The following is a 14,934-nucleotide window of genomic DNA, read 5'->3' as shown; positions in this document are numbered from 1 at the left end:
CCTCTTAAATGATGATCCTAAGGTTAGTGGGACTTTTTGAGAAGATTTTTCTTGTCTAGACAGTTATAAAGAAGCTGAAAGTTGATTTAAGGTTTTATTATAGGGAATATAATTCTACCTCCCTCATATTCAGTATGTAAGTAGGAAGGTATTTTATGTGTAACTTTAGAATGCAATTCATAAAAAAATATACCGGTCATTCCAGATAGCTGAAAATATATTAAAAAATTATTTTAAATGGAGAATAGGTTACATATTTTAGAACAGTGAGGAAATCAAAACATTATTTTTGTTTTCACTAGATTAAATTCCAAAGCGACATTCCGGCTGACAGAAGGAGAGACACAGTAGTAAAATTCATGCTTATGTGGCTCAGGCTTAATCAAGGGGAGAGTTAGGGTGAGAGTGTTTAGCTAAAAGTCATTTTAAGTCACAAGTACATAAGAATAGATGATTAATTATGTTGTCCACTTGGGGCAATGACTGTGCAGGACAAATTGCATTTGAACTTGCAAATTTGCATTTGCATTTGAACAAAGAGTTTAAAGAATGAAAGCACTGGATGGCAATAAAGAAAACAATTCCTCCCTCTCAAAGGATGGTGTATTGACACAGGGAAATGATTCCCTCTGGGTCTGTCTGTAGAGGAATTTAGGAGAAAGCTGTCTATAGATATTGATCCTGACACAGGATCCTTCCAGTAACAGTCTCAGAGGTGCCACTTCTGAGATCTAGAGGCTGAATGTTTGCAGTGACCTCTGCCATACAAAGATCAGAGTCAGCATCTGGATCTCCATATGGAGGATGAAAGTTTTTGTATTACAAAAATCTTTCCAACAACTATTTTGGCAGGGACAATCATAAAAAGAGTATTTGAGCATCTTATTACTCTGTTAATATATTCCCATCAGGAAGTTAAACTAATTAACTCCTCTCTTATGCATACCTTGGTGATATTTTTACATTTCCCAGGGCACATAACCAGTCACAAGAAAAAGAAAATGTCACCTTCCAATAGTCACTCCCTAGCAGGCACTGGAGGACACTCTTAAAGCAAAATTTTTTGTGTGCTGTTAAGGTTCTTGTTGAGGTAGAACAAAAGATGATGGTCTCACGTGACAAATTTGCTTCACCTTGGTGTGTATCTCTTCTTTGTCTTTTTTTTGGATATTTTTACTTCTTTGTGCTCTTGAGATCACAGTCACTTCTTCTGCTTGTATTCTCTGCCCAAAAAAAAAAAAGTTTAATAATTACTGAAATTACTTAGTCAAGATACAGAGCTACTGGAGAGTACTGAGATGATTAAGGATGATAAAGGACCTCTGAGAGGATTTAAGGGTCTGGAGTACCTCACCAAGGCTGAGACAGCTGGGACTACCCAGCCTGGAGAAGGGAAGGCTCAGGGTGATCGCCTCATGTGCAGATACCCAGCAGGGGATGTAAAGAGAAAGCAGCCAGACTCTTCGCTGGTGTTCAGTGAATGACAAGAGGCCATGGGCACAAGCACACAGGAGGTTCCCTCTGAACATCAGGGAACGCTTTTTCACTGTGAGGGTGACCGAGCACTGGCACAGGTCACCCTGGGGGCTGTGGAGTCTCCATCCTTGGGCACATTCAGAAGCTGTTTGGACACAGCTGTTGGCAGCCTGGTCTAAGTGACCCTGCCTGAGCAGGAGGGTTGGACGAGATGGTCTCCAGAAGTCCCTTCCAACCTCAACCATTCTGGGTTTTTTTGAGTCTGTACCATTGCTGTTCAGTGTTTCTGATGTCATCTGTGACAATGATGAGGAATAAAAGACTTGGATCTCTTTAATTCTGAACTAAACTTACTACCGCTCTTGCCTTCTTTTCTTGTTAGGGTTCAATTTCTTCAGACTGTCTGTGCAAACAAGGTCTAAAAATAAAAAGCATCCCTTGGGAGAAAGCAGATTTCAGCACTGAACATTGGTCAAGGAGAGCAGAACATAATTCAGGTGACTAATGAAGGACAAAGCAAGGTACCTGTATGCAAACAAGGTTGCCTGTGTGCAAACAGCATCTGAAGGCAACTTGTGACATTTATGGTTTTCTTCCTATCGTGAGGGAGTGCATTTTTTTAAAAGTGTTGTCAATGTGTTGTGGACACCAACAGTTACATGGAAGGACAAGGGCCATTGTCTCATCTACTTAATGCTTCTAAATGAGGTATTTTTGGAGAATTGGAATCTGAACTGGCTTGTGTGTCAGTCAAGGTCACATTTTATTTTGAGTTTGTCTGTAGCACACGGTGAAGGTCCTGTATTAAATGCTATTCAGCATAATATCCCTGATTTAACATGTAGAAAATTATGAAGGATTAACCAGGGATAATAGCTGTGAACGTGATCCTTTATTACCTGGATCAGCAATGTTGGAAGAACAAATGGAAGGCATAAATGAAATAATTTGTTGCTGGGCAGTTGAAGAACACACTAAATCACCAGGCTAACCAAGGATGAAGATTATGTTTCTGAACTGACAGAAAAAATCATGGTTAAGGTCATTGTGGATTTATTACCCCAAGGAACATTATAATAAACTGGTTTGTCTTCATATTAACTAAAGAAAGCCTCAATCTGCAGCCAGTTCTCTGTTGAAGGCACATGAATTTGTCTAGAATTAATTAGATGAAATGTTATCTGATCAAATTGATGGAAATCAATTGAACTGCATGAACTATAGGTTTTCAAAAGAGGCAGTCAAGATTTTGGCAGCACTTCCTTTGTTTGGCTTTAAGGAAATTCCACAGTTGGAGAACTTTTTGTTCCAAAGCCAGGATGAGCACAGAGCTCGGGTTTTGGGGTTTTTTTAAAAATAATTTGCTAAGCAGATTTTCTGAGAGGAAAGAAATTATGAATGTTTTAAATATAATGTTCCACCTTCTAGTTAGAAATATCTAAGCTATTCAACAGATATTAAATGCAAGGAAGTATAACAATTACTTCATGGAAAAAAAGGAAACATTCTGAAAATATTTAAAACTTATTCAAGTGCTTATAATTAAAAAAATCGCTTTCACTAAAATCCATATTTAAATGAAATTTAAATTCCTGTGAAGACCCCATTGTTAGAGAAAAAAAGTCAAGTGAAAACATGCTGCAAGTCCTATTCAAGACTACATGTCCCCTTCAATAATATCTTCCTCTGGGACTCAGCAAACTGGAATAGCTGGGCCCAGATTTATTCCATGTAATTTTAACAGCTTTCCTGAAGGGGAAAGAGTCTCTTTGGTGGTGCGGCCAATGCAGAAAGATAAACAGCTCAGGGAGGCTGCATTCCCCTGGCAAAGCCTTTTCTCTCCATTGCTGAGAACGGTTGGCATGGGAGACACAAACCACATGGTGATAGGTAAGCGGGTGAAGGAGCTGTGGTTTATTCCTGCTGGTAACCCCAGCACAAACAGTTAAAAGTCCTGGCCATTATAAATGAGGCCATTTTTGTGAAGATAAAATGATCTCCTACCTACCCAGGTAACTGTCTCAGGAGGCTGCTTCCAGCGCGACTCAAGATGGCCAGCTTATTTACACCATAAAATTGTGTCTTAAAATTTAAACTGAAAGCCTCTGTTTCAGCCTCTCTGAACAGCCAGAGAAACAACACAGAAGAAAAGGATTTCATACCAAATTCCTATTTTCTGTCAGCAAATGCCTTCAGAATTACAGTTGAATAATTGCAGGCAGATTGAAGAGCTTCATGGATGTTTTGAAGTTATATATATTGTCCACAGATGTTCAGCTCAGTGAATTTGAGTGTGTAATAGCCTGTGATGAAGCGTGCAGGCCCTATCAGTGTCCCTGGGGAGGACTCTGAAGCCATTTTACAGTCTGCACTGAGCAGGGAATATAAAAGGAGATCCTGCTAAGCCAAGTCCCCAGGAGTTAAATTCCCAGTCAGGGTTTGAAACTATTCAGGGTGTTACTAATAACAGACACATCATTAACTGCAGTCAAACTCATTTACATTCTTTATTTTGAAAGAAGAGAATTGGGATTAGTTAGGAGAGGACTGTTCTTCCTCCCAGCCAAAGGGGTGAGCAGTGGAGTAATGAGGTGTTACCCAAGAGACTTCTTGATTTCTTGTTCTCATGTTTATTGATTGTCAGCCTCCATGGAGGACATGTCGCTACAGATTTGAACTGGAAAAAAGCTTCTTCTTGAGTGTTTTGGTAGCCTGGTATGTCTCTTGTTTAGATTTTAATAATTTAATAGCTATAGTTGTAAAATCAGTATAGCAGAACTTGTGTGTTTTTCGACAAAGATGTTGAACACTGCCAGTCCCAGTACTGACCCCTGAGAAACACCACTTGTTGCTCCTTTTCACGTGGATGTCGAGCCATTGACCACAACTCTTAGTGTGCAACCATCCAGCCAATTCCTGATCACTGAGTGTTCCATCTGTTTCTCCAGTTCAGAGACAAGTATTTCAAGTATCACCCCCAATGATCTAATACTGCTGAAGGCATTTCAAACACCAGCCAGCCTTTGCCATTCACACCTGAGTAGTTTAAAATACCAGCACTACAGCAGCCTCGTAAATCAGCAGCATGTTGCATCTTTTTCTTACAGATATGGCAATGTCGTCCAGGGAAGTTAATGACTCAGGCACCAGGAAATGACCTTCCAGGTAGCAAATGTTCAGCAGTTCACAGTATTCCATTTATAGCACAGCAGATGATCTAAAATGTCACCATTGCTCTGGAGAAAACCAAGTGCTGCATCCATACGTAGCTGGAGGCCATGTCAGTGGGAGAAGAGTTTCCCTTGATGGCTCAGGCAGTTAAAAGTCCTGCTTATCTATTACAATATGTGCTGTCTTTAGCAGCCCTATGTTTTGGTAATAATATATGGTAATTTTCTCATGATGGGTGTTGGAAGTCAGGACTGGAGCAGTGGTGGTTTTTGAATGTTTCAAGGCACACTACGAGTCTCAGAAGTTCTTGCTGTGTCTTGGTGATGCTGATCCTGTTTATCTATCTCAGGAACACAGACACTGAGAAAGAGAGAAGGGATAGAGTTTGCCCAAGGCTCCCTCCATGGCAAACAGACCAGAGCAGAGCCCCTTGGTTCTCAGCCTGCTGACTTCTTTAGCGCAAGGTGAAAAGCTGTTTCCAACAAAATAGATTTTGCATACCTTCCTCTGGGGTGTCTATGATCCTGTAGTATGCTCAACTGGTACTATTTTGTGTTAAGCTCTACATCAAAGTTTCTTATGTGAATTCCGTGGCATTCCTATGATGTGTACCTAGAATGTGGGGACTTTTTAATGCAGGACACTGGAATTGTGTGAAGTAGCCTGAAACAAAATGAGGACTATGTATCAGAATGTTTTCACAAATTTAAACTTTCTCTGTCACATTCATTGTTGTTTCTCTTCCTAGGGGCAAATTCTAGCTGAGTTCTGGATGGGGATGATATATATTTTCCCTCTTTTGGGTAGTCAACCACAATTGTTAATGTGGTGGGGAAGCAAAGTGTGGTTTTTAATATTTAGTTATACTTAGGGTCCACTCTGACCTAATTTTACTTCCCTCAAGATACATTTCTGGATGTGGTGCCAGGAGGCTTTCCAGCTGGAATGGAGGGACAAGAGAGAGGAGCTTTGCTTTTGTTAGGTTTGTGTCAGGGACATGATTCCTGAAGTCCTCAGAGCTGCTCTCCCTGGTTTGGCCAGGAGCACGTGGGACTCCAAGCCAGGCAGCAGGATGGCTCATCCAGTCTAAGAGCTGTGCTTGCAGAAGCAGATCACTTGGTGGCCAAGCTTCAGTCCTTCCAGGACACCTAATAGGTGCCCTGGCAATATGGACTGCCTGGGCACAAAGGAAATATCTGGCTCTAGGCCCTTGGACCACTACATTTCCTCAAAATGTTCCCAAAATATCACATAACAGAGTATTGTCCTGCCTGAGCTCCCACTTGCTCAGACATTATTCGACAGTCCTCACCTCACATTGTTCTCAGTGCCCAGGAGCATTCAGAGCTTCAAAACCTGCATGGATAGATTAAAAAAAAAAAAAAAAAAAAAAAAAAAAGGAGAAGAAAAGAGGAGAATGCATTAGTCAGAGTTTAACAGTTGCTTTCCAGGAAAATGTCATGTTTTTGCAAGCTTGAAAGTTTTCCCTGGATACTGAGTCATTTCTGCAGTTATTCTGGGCCATCAGACCATGATACGGAGTTGTATTTCTTCACGTGGTTGCATAACAGAAATAAGTTATGACGAGTTCATTCAGCATCTTGTGGATGATTTGGGAAAGTATGTGACAATAGCCACAGGTCAGGATAGCTGACAGTCAGGTTACATTATTACAACTTGCCAGAAACCAGACCAGAGGGCAACATCCAGTATGGCAAAGCCCATTTCTGTAGATGTTTTCATCACAGTTTCCTGTACCCTGTATACCTTCTATTCTCACCTTTATGGAACATGGAAAGGAAATTGTTCTAGGCAAGTTAAAATCAAAGACTTGAACTGTAAATAACGCTTTTGTTGGTAACAGACTGGGAAGAATGGTGTAGATATATTGATATTATTGCACCTGAAGGATCACAGCAGCCTGATATCATCCAATGAATGTAAATCTGATTGGGCCTTTGTATTTTTATGCTAGGGTCACAAAGGGAGAATCTTGTGTATAATTTATAGAAAGTCACCTTGTAAGGAAAAAAAAAATCGAAGAGTTCCCAGCCTTGAGTGAGAACAGAAATGAAGCCCCTGCCAAACCCTTTTTCTTTCATACATCGCTGACCCACCTTTGCTCTGTCAGATTCTGAACAAAGCCTCTGGATTTCTGACAGCAGAGGTTGTCTTTGAAATCTACCTTTCTTCTTCTCTCCTCACTGTCACTGTGTGCTGTCCAGCCTTCAGTCAAGAGAATCAGTTTTAGTTCGGTACTAACATCTGATTCGTGCTAGAACCACCCAATTTTCTTCACTCTTTTCATTTTCCTGAGCAGCCCAGAGGCTGAGGGAGTTGTGTTGCCATTCCATCTCTCAGCTTTGGACACAGACATCTTTTGTGTTCACCCCTAAATATATAAGCACTTGTTGTGTGGATGATGATCATCGCGTGAACTGGAGAATATTCACACAGAAAGCAGAAAATTCTGTGAGAATTACTGGAAAACTTGGCTTAAAATTGTAGTTATGGTACTGTAATTTTCAAATCAAATAGTAAAATCTTCATTAGTGGAACATTTCTACCCTTTCACATGTATTCTGAACAGCAAAATATCGAAGTAGGTTTCAAAATGGAAACCTGTGAAGCACAACTGGATTAGTGATCACATGTTGACAGTAAAATCTTGCTCAAAATGTGGTTCCTTCTAGGAACCTGTCTAGGTACTTTACTCTCTTAGAAGGTTGATGCTGATCAAACTCTGTGTGTCATGTGTACCCAGTAACACTGAAATTTTAGTGTGTTTGGGTAGGTTTTGATATCATCCTAGTGACCAAACTGCAGAGCTCACTCAATAATATGGTGTTCCCTGGCCAAAAGTAGATTAGAAAGGGCTTTCTCCTTGTGTGTGAATGAGAGCTTTCCTGCAGACTCATTGCACAAGAGTGCCTGGAAAATGGCACCCCAGGGTTTTCCAAATCAGGGTCTGACTGGCTGCACCCCATTAGCTCCTGGAGAAATTATTTGTGTTATTCCACATAAAGGTGCCTCAAGGAGCGAATGTCCTTCCTGCTGCCTGTGGAAAATAACATTCAGGGAGTGATGGTTTGGTACCAATTCCTTGTGTCTTGTACTTTGGACAGTTTCTGTGCTGTGATGGCCCATGGAAAGTACCCCATGCAGGGGGATTTGTTAGGAGGCAGGAGGGAAGGCAGCTCTGCCCTTCCATGTGTGGTGTATTTGTCTCGGGTCTTGTGATAAGGAAGCAGCTGTGCCACATGTATTACAAAACACAACTGTTCTGGCATCTGTAGTCAGATGCTCTCAATCACATCCAAATTTCCCTTTGTACTGCAGTTAGAATGGGACTGGTATTTTGCTTTACAGAGATTTAAACCAACCAGGGAGGCCTCTTTAAAGGGTGTTTACATCCATTGAGTCTACTTGACATCATGGAAGTGTTATATAACATCCTTTATGTGATGGAGAATCTAACCCTCCTATTAGAGTAGAAAAATAGCTAAAATAAAGTAATTGATTATTAAAAAAAAAAAAAACAATAAAAAGAAGAGTAATTGAGGAAAGATTATTTGGCTATCAGAATTGCCAAAGTATTTATATAAGCTGCACTTCTTTCTATCCAACATGATCAAAAAATCTCTGGGAACATTGTGCTTGAAGAAAATGTCTAAGTTTGTAAGAATCCTCTAGTATACAGTGAAATACCTTTGTAAGCCTGTGTGCTGAGCAATATCTTACACTTTAGTTTGTTGTTTCAAGCTATTTTGGCATCAACTAGAACAGCCTCTAGTTACTCTGACTCTTGCTTTATAAAGTATTTTGGTATAATATTATTTTTCAGCTGTTGAATGTAGACCAGTTAAAGGTGAATTTCCATCATTTAAAAGGCAGTGTGAGTATTTTGCCAGTGATATGATTAAAATTAGTTGATTAATATTTCCTAGCAAGCTGCTTAATACTTTTAAAAATCAAATTTTGTGTCAGGTTCCATGAAGACTAAAACAAATCCAAAAGGATCATAGATCATGTAATAGCCTGGGTTGGAAGGGGCCTTACAGCTGAGTGTGTGACAGACTATGCAATGTCCTGGGCTGCATTTGTGCTTGTCATTTCTACACTGGATAGTCATGACAGGCTTTCAGGTACTTAGACAAAAAAAGTTTGATTCATCCAGAGAGTGAAAGAGTGATTTATGTAAAGTGATAAAAGAATAGGAGAGGTATGATATGAAAGCAGAGGGAATATTTTTCATTAGAGGAATGGAAGTTGGGAAATGCAGAAAAGCAGTTGACAGTTCCATTATCAGGTTTCTGAATTTCCCAGCTGTTTTAACTGCTGTGCTATAAAATATGACTCTGCTCTACAATCTTCCTTTCATAAGACAAAGCTCATATCGTGGCTGTAACAGCAGTTTTACCACCCCAGCACGGAGTGAAATGCAGCTGTGGCATGAGCTGAGCGGTGCTAAGAGCAAACAGATCAATCTGCACATGTGGGAATGCTAGGGAGCCACAGCAGAGCTGTGCCTGTGTCACAGGCACTTTGAGAGTGGCATCATTCGCTCTGGCTGTGGATGGAGAAAATCTAGGATGAAAGAAAGAATTTCTGCACTTGTTAGAAGATGAAATGTGTGTTTAAGCAGTGGGAAGGATTTTATTTTGAACTAACATGGGTGTTAGGTGGTATTTGCCCTCTTGTAACACTGTCAGATCCAAAGGTCTGGTGAAATGATCTTTCCTGCCAGTTTCCCTCAGTGAATATCTGTCCTTGAGGCAGGCAGAGGCCAGGCAGATCCAGGATGATTAAAGAGATGTCTTTTCTTTGCAGCCTCTCCCCCTGATTTTCTTTGCAGATTTGGAGAAACACCCTGATTTTCACTTTACCTGTGCAATCTAATGTGAAATACACATTTTCTTTGCCTTTATTTGCAGTAGCCAAATACTGTTTGTATTAAAAGCTTGTCATTTCACCATGCTGAGAGTGTCTTCTTTTGTGAGAGAACCTTTCACACGTGGTGTACTGATTGTAACATCTTAACAATTGAAGCATTGTTGTTAAACTTCCATTTTCCTTAAACTATCTGCCCTGAAAGGTCAAAATACTTTAATTCTGAGGCAAGGCATCTGCCAGTGATTGGCTCACTGACTTGCCCGTATATACTGTGCTTTTTCCCTGACTAATCTACCTATTCAGTGAATTGAAAATAATTAATGGAAGTCCTATGCCAAGTTTTCAGTCAAATTCACTTGGTTGCAAGTATTTTGGCAGGGTATACAGGAGGGAGTATTGTGATATCTGTAAGAAATTATATCAAATGCCAGGTTCCTTCTGTGACGTTTTACATAGAATAGATGCTCTTCACAGCAACAGTTAAAAGCCCTTGATCCTGTGCAGTGGACCATTGCAAGTATAAAAAGTCCCAGCTAGCAGTTTTGTTCATGGGAAACTGTTCCTTTACAAAAGTTTGTGAGTGCACAGTGGCTTTTCTGCCAGCTCTGTGCTAGCAGTAGGACACTGGGAAAATCCTTTCACAAGGTGAGAGCAAGAAAGCTGCTGAGAGCTCAGAGAGGGTCCTAAATGTATTTGTTTACATTGCAGCTCTCTTGGCCATCCTTGTGAAGGCAAGGTGAGCCCTTCTGCCTGGGATAGGGAGCTGTCTCTGACTGCCAGAAATGTCTTTTGAACAGGTAGTGCCCAAGCCTCTGAAATTATGTGTGAGCAACTGTTCCCACACACTGGCCACTCTTCTACTCAACACAATTAGGAAATGGCAAGAAAGTCATCAGTGGGATGTATTTCATGGCAGCAAACCCAAGAAATATTGTTGTTCTCCCATATTTTACCAAGTATGAGATCACATCTTGACAGGCTGGGTCAATGGGCTGAGGGCAACTGCATAAGGTCCAGTAAGGTGAAGAGCCAGTGTGTGCCCAGGTGGCCAAGAAGGCCAATGACCTCCTGGTCTGTATCAAGGATAGTGTGGCCAGCAGGACAAGGGCAGTGACTGTCCCTTGCGCTGGGCACTGCTGAGGCCATGCCTTGAATGCTCTGTCCAGTTCTGGCCCTTCAGTGCAAGAAAGACATTGAGGTGCTGGAGAAGGTCCAGAGAAGGGAATGGAGCTGGGGAAGGGTCTGGAAAACACATCTTATGAGGAGTGGCTGACAAAGCTGGGGGTGTTTAGCCCAGAGAAAAGGAGGCTCAGGGGGGTCTTATCAATGTACAACTCCCTGAAATGAGGGTGCAGCCAGGTAGGGGTTTGATATCTCCTGCCATGTCTCAAGTGAAAGGATGAGACAGGTGAGTTTCAGATGAGATATTTGAAAGTTTTTTCTCACTCAAAGAGTGGTCTGGCATTGGAATAAGTTGCCCAGGGAGGTGGTGAGGTCGTTGTCTCTGGAAGCATTTGGGAGGCCTCTGGACGTGACACTTGGGGATGTGGCTTAGGGGTGATTATGGTGGTGCTGGGTTGGTGCTTGGACTGGATGATCTTGAAGATCTCCTCCAAACTTGATGATTCCATGATGTACCCAGAGAACAAAGGAAAGGTAATTTTGGTCCAATGCTTCTTTAGTTTTTTTCTTTTCTTTACAAGTGAACAGGATTTAGATCTGAATGAAGGACAATATTATTTCTAGAAGAGTTTAGACATTAAAACATAAAATTAACAAATGAATAGTATACTGAAGGTATCTCTGATTTATTTAGCCAGCTCTATATGCTGAATGTGTACAACCTGGTGCAAAACCAAGGGGAGTCAGTACCTTTCTAATGACTTCAGCATAATTTGAGCCAGGCATTACAAGGAACAAAGAAAATTGACAGATAATTTACGTGAAAGCAATTTCATAAAATCCAGACAAGTTGTTCTTATTTTGTGATGTGTGTACATTGTATTCACCCGGTGCCAAACACATTTTGTAAAGTGTATCGACTGTTCAAAGACAGTTTGTAAACAGAAAATTCTAGCCTTTCCACCCACTTGTTGTGTAGGTGCCACTTTTGGGCAAATCACATTTTGGAGAAAGCCAACATTTTTAAGGGGCAAGAAATTAAAACGAAATGTATTATATTAAATGTGACTAAAAAATTAATTTTTAACCAGAAACAGGAACTTATATTGAAATTCTTTTTGGTCTTTGAGGAGACTGGTTTATTGAATTTTATAATTAATAGCAATAAAACACACCTTGTAGAAAGAATTTTTTTTTTCAGTAAGATTACCAACTTGGCTGATACAACAGGAAAGGTAACATCAGATGGGGGCATATGAGGGCATGTGTCTCTAGGGTTTAAAAAGTAGACAGACATAAGATAGAGTATACAGTAAGCAGATTAAAACATCCTCAGAATTGTGTATTTTGCTACTGTTGCCCTGCAGTTCAAGGACGAATGAATTAACTGCAATCCCATGACTTTTTTCTTCCCGAAAATGTCTGACAGGTTGATCACAAGGTCTTTTGCCATCTTAATTTATGAGTCTGATGGCAAAAATCAGGAATTGCTAGCATTTGTCGTTTTATATGCAATATAACTGCTGCCATTTTGGATGCTTCTGTCCTGAGAGGTGTCTGCGTAACGACTGAGCAATCACTGATAAGAGTTCAGAGCTTGAAGTTGCTCTAAGATTTTTGATTGCCTCATCTAAGAAAAGGTTTTTTACCTTTGTGTTAGTGAGAGTTTTTTTCAAGAGCTTGAATAGCTAATTTATTTTGCTCGGTGAGAGGACATGTTTTTATTATTTTAAGGAAAACTGAACCAGGCTCTCAGCTGATGCAAACAGAGCAGCTTAGTTTTATCTGTTCCAATGGGACTGTGATGATTACTACTGATCATTGCTCAGGTCTCTGTGTTTTTTGTAAAATGTTGTTCACATATAAGATATTCTGAACTATATTCTCTCACATCAATTAGCTTGTTTACAAGTGGCAGTAATTGCATTTGTCCATGGAAGTATATGGATCAGAGCACAGTTTCAGGCAATTAAGTTCTATTTTTGCAACTCACTGAATTATAGATCCTGAAGCTCCTTTCTTATCTGATTTTGATGGATTAAGTGATTTATCCTGCTTTAATCTTAAAGTAAAACTGTATATATAATGTAGTCATACTTAAAACTCTTTTGGTTGTGTCTTGATTACTTACTTAATTCTTAAATATTTAATTCTTAAAACTCTGATGAGTTAGGATCCATCATGTTTAGTTGAGAATGATGATTTATTAGATGTTAGAGGTACATCTTGCCCTCTCACTGCCTTCTTAGAGCTATCAATTTTAAAATAAGTGGAAAAATACAGGACTTTAAAATTTAGGTTTTACAATTTGCAAAATTTCAAAATATGCTGGTTTTGTTTCCCTCAGACTCAGCTGTGTAGACATCATTGTTTGATAGCTGTTGAGGACCTTGCAGCTTGGCTTCTCATCAGAGGAAATATCATGATGGGCTCTGGTTTAACTCCTCATGTTGAACAATACAACTGAGCAGGTGTGTTAAAACACTGGTGAATGAGGGTCACCAGATGATAGGAAAACCTATTCCTCCTGAGGCAACAAGTCATGGTCAATGTGTCAGAGATCAAGGCAGAAATCCTTGAACAGATCTAAAAGCAGCAGCTTTTGCACACTGTTGCATAACTCAAGGACTGCATAGGATATGCTGTTCCTGGGGTTTTGGCATGAGAAGGAGCAGGAAGGATTTTGGCAATGCAGTTTGTATGCCCCTGCCTTTGTCCATGCTCTGTCATGTTTCAAAATCCCTAAATAGATGCATTCAGCCACCGTCTCTGGTTCAGCATAATGCACTTTAACGAAGTGTAGAATGTTAAACCCCACCATATGTTGTTTGGCTGATTGTGACTTAAATTGTTTAATAGTGTGCATAGAACCTGTAAGAAGAAACAGAGTATGATGTTGAATATCAAAGGAGGATTTAGATCTAATTCGTGCCCATGCTCAGGTAATCACCCAGGTGGGACACAAACACTCTTAGAGGACATGAGGACTGTCACAGAAAATCAGACAAAGCTACCTTTAGACTAGATATTCAGAAGAAGATTTTTACAGTGAAGGTTGTAAAACACCATCAGAAGTCGCCCAGAGACTTGCAGATGATACCTTCAGAGTCAGGTGAGAGAGGTCTCTCAGCTGACAGGTTCACACCCCCAAACAGTATTGAATAGTTTTGATGCCTGGAGAGGTCAAAAGCATTTTGATACTGTCTCACTCTGTTACTGCACCCCCAAAGCTGTCAGGGGTTTTAGGGACATGAGCTAAGACCTCACAGGCAACAGATCTGCATCTTCCTCAGCTGTACCTGGGATTGTGGAGACACACAGAGTGCAAGGGACACTGTTGCCACGGCCCAGCCAATACTGTGAAACCAGTTTGTGTCTTCAGGTGGGGCAGGAATGCCAGGGCACCCTTGTAAAGATCCTTGATGGCATGACTGGGCTTTTCAGAAGGACAACACTGTTCCTATGGAAATTACTCCCACTGCTACTCATCCACGGACCACAGGAGTGTGTGTGTGGTTAATTACAACAGGGCATTTTGCTTGAATGGTACTAGGATTGGAATGAAGGTCCAGCATTTCTGATGACTGTCAGACATTATTTTACTCATTTCTCTGGGGAATCAGAGGTGGCACTGACAATTTCCTCTATTTCAGCTTTTGTAATTACTAAGACTGCTTAGAGAAACACCTTCTCTCTGTGTTGGGATACAGACTTATATGACCTACGTGGTGTTTGTGAGCAATCCTGCCTCATGGACAGAGTCACACTCCCTGGTGCAAGGATATCTTGCCATGTGAGATATCACAAGTTTGGCATGTCTGTTTTTTGTTTCACTTTCCCTTTCTCACACATTGTCAGTCAGCCTCAGGAGAGGCTTGGTTTTACGTTCAAAGGGCAGATTTACACAGCAGCAATTTGTCAGTTCACCTAAAAGATGCAGGTGTGATGCTTCAGCTCACAACAAGGATGTGATTCCTGGCTGAACAAAGCCTGACATGCTCCTAACTGGCTTGTTTACACCATCAGCACAGCCAAGCTCTCCCGTTCCTCAGATTAATTGGGAGCTGCAGCCAGCAGATATCCGGTGTCGCTGTAAATTGCTGGTGGTTGAATGACTGAAAATGAAACTGAATCTCTGCCTTAAACGTGGTGGAGTAAGAAATGCAGGCTGAGCCCACAGACCTGTGGCTCCTGCAGCTCCAGCTCTGGAACAGGGAATATCCCCTATAAAACACTGCCCTGTTCTGCTGTCCCTGGGCGGCTCCAGGGTGG

At 40.8% G+C, this 14,934-nt stretch overlaps 1 long non-coding RNA gene across 2 annotated transcripts in view; it reads right to left on the bottom strand.

Annotated features, from left to right (window-relative positions):
- Positions 1–3,969: 3,969 nt before the first annotated feature.
- LOC116452201 overlaps positions 3,970–14,934 on the bottom strand; it is a 28,096-nt gene continuing 17,131 nt past the window's right edge. For both annotated transcript variants that reach the window (XR_004243432.1, XR_004243431.1), the window contains 2 exons: positions 5,960–6,003; positions 3,970–5,310 (listed from right to left, as the gene is read on the bottom strand). This is a non-coding gene — a long non-coding RNA (uncharacterized LOC116452201). The remainder of the gene's footprint in view (positions 5,311–5,959; positions 6,004–14,934) is intronic.

Source organism: Corvus moneduloides, chromosome 16 (genome assembly GCF_009650955.1).
Source record: "Corvus moneduloides isolate bCorMon1 chromosome 16, bCorMon1.pri, whole genome shotgun sequence".
Lineage (NCBI taxonomy): Eukaryota > Metazoa > Chordata > Aves > Passeriformes > Corvidae > Corvus > Corvus moneduloides.
This window is presented reverse-complemented; position numbering and strand designations above follow the sequence as displayed.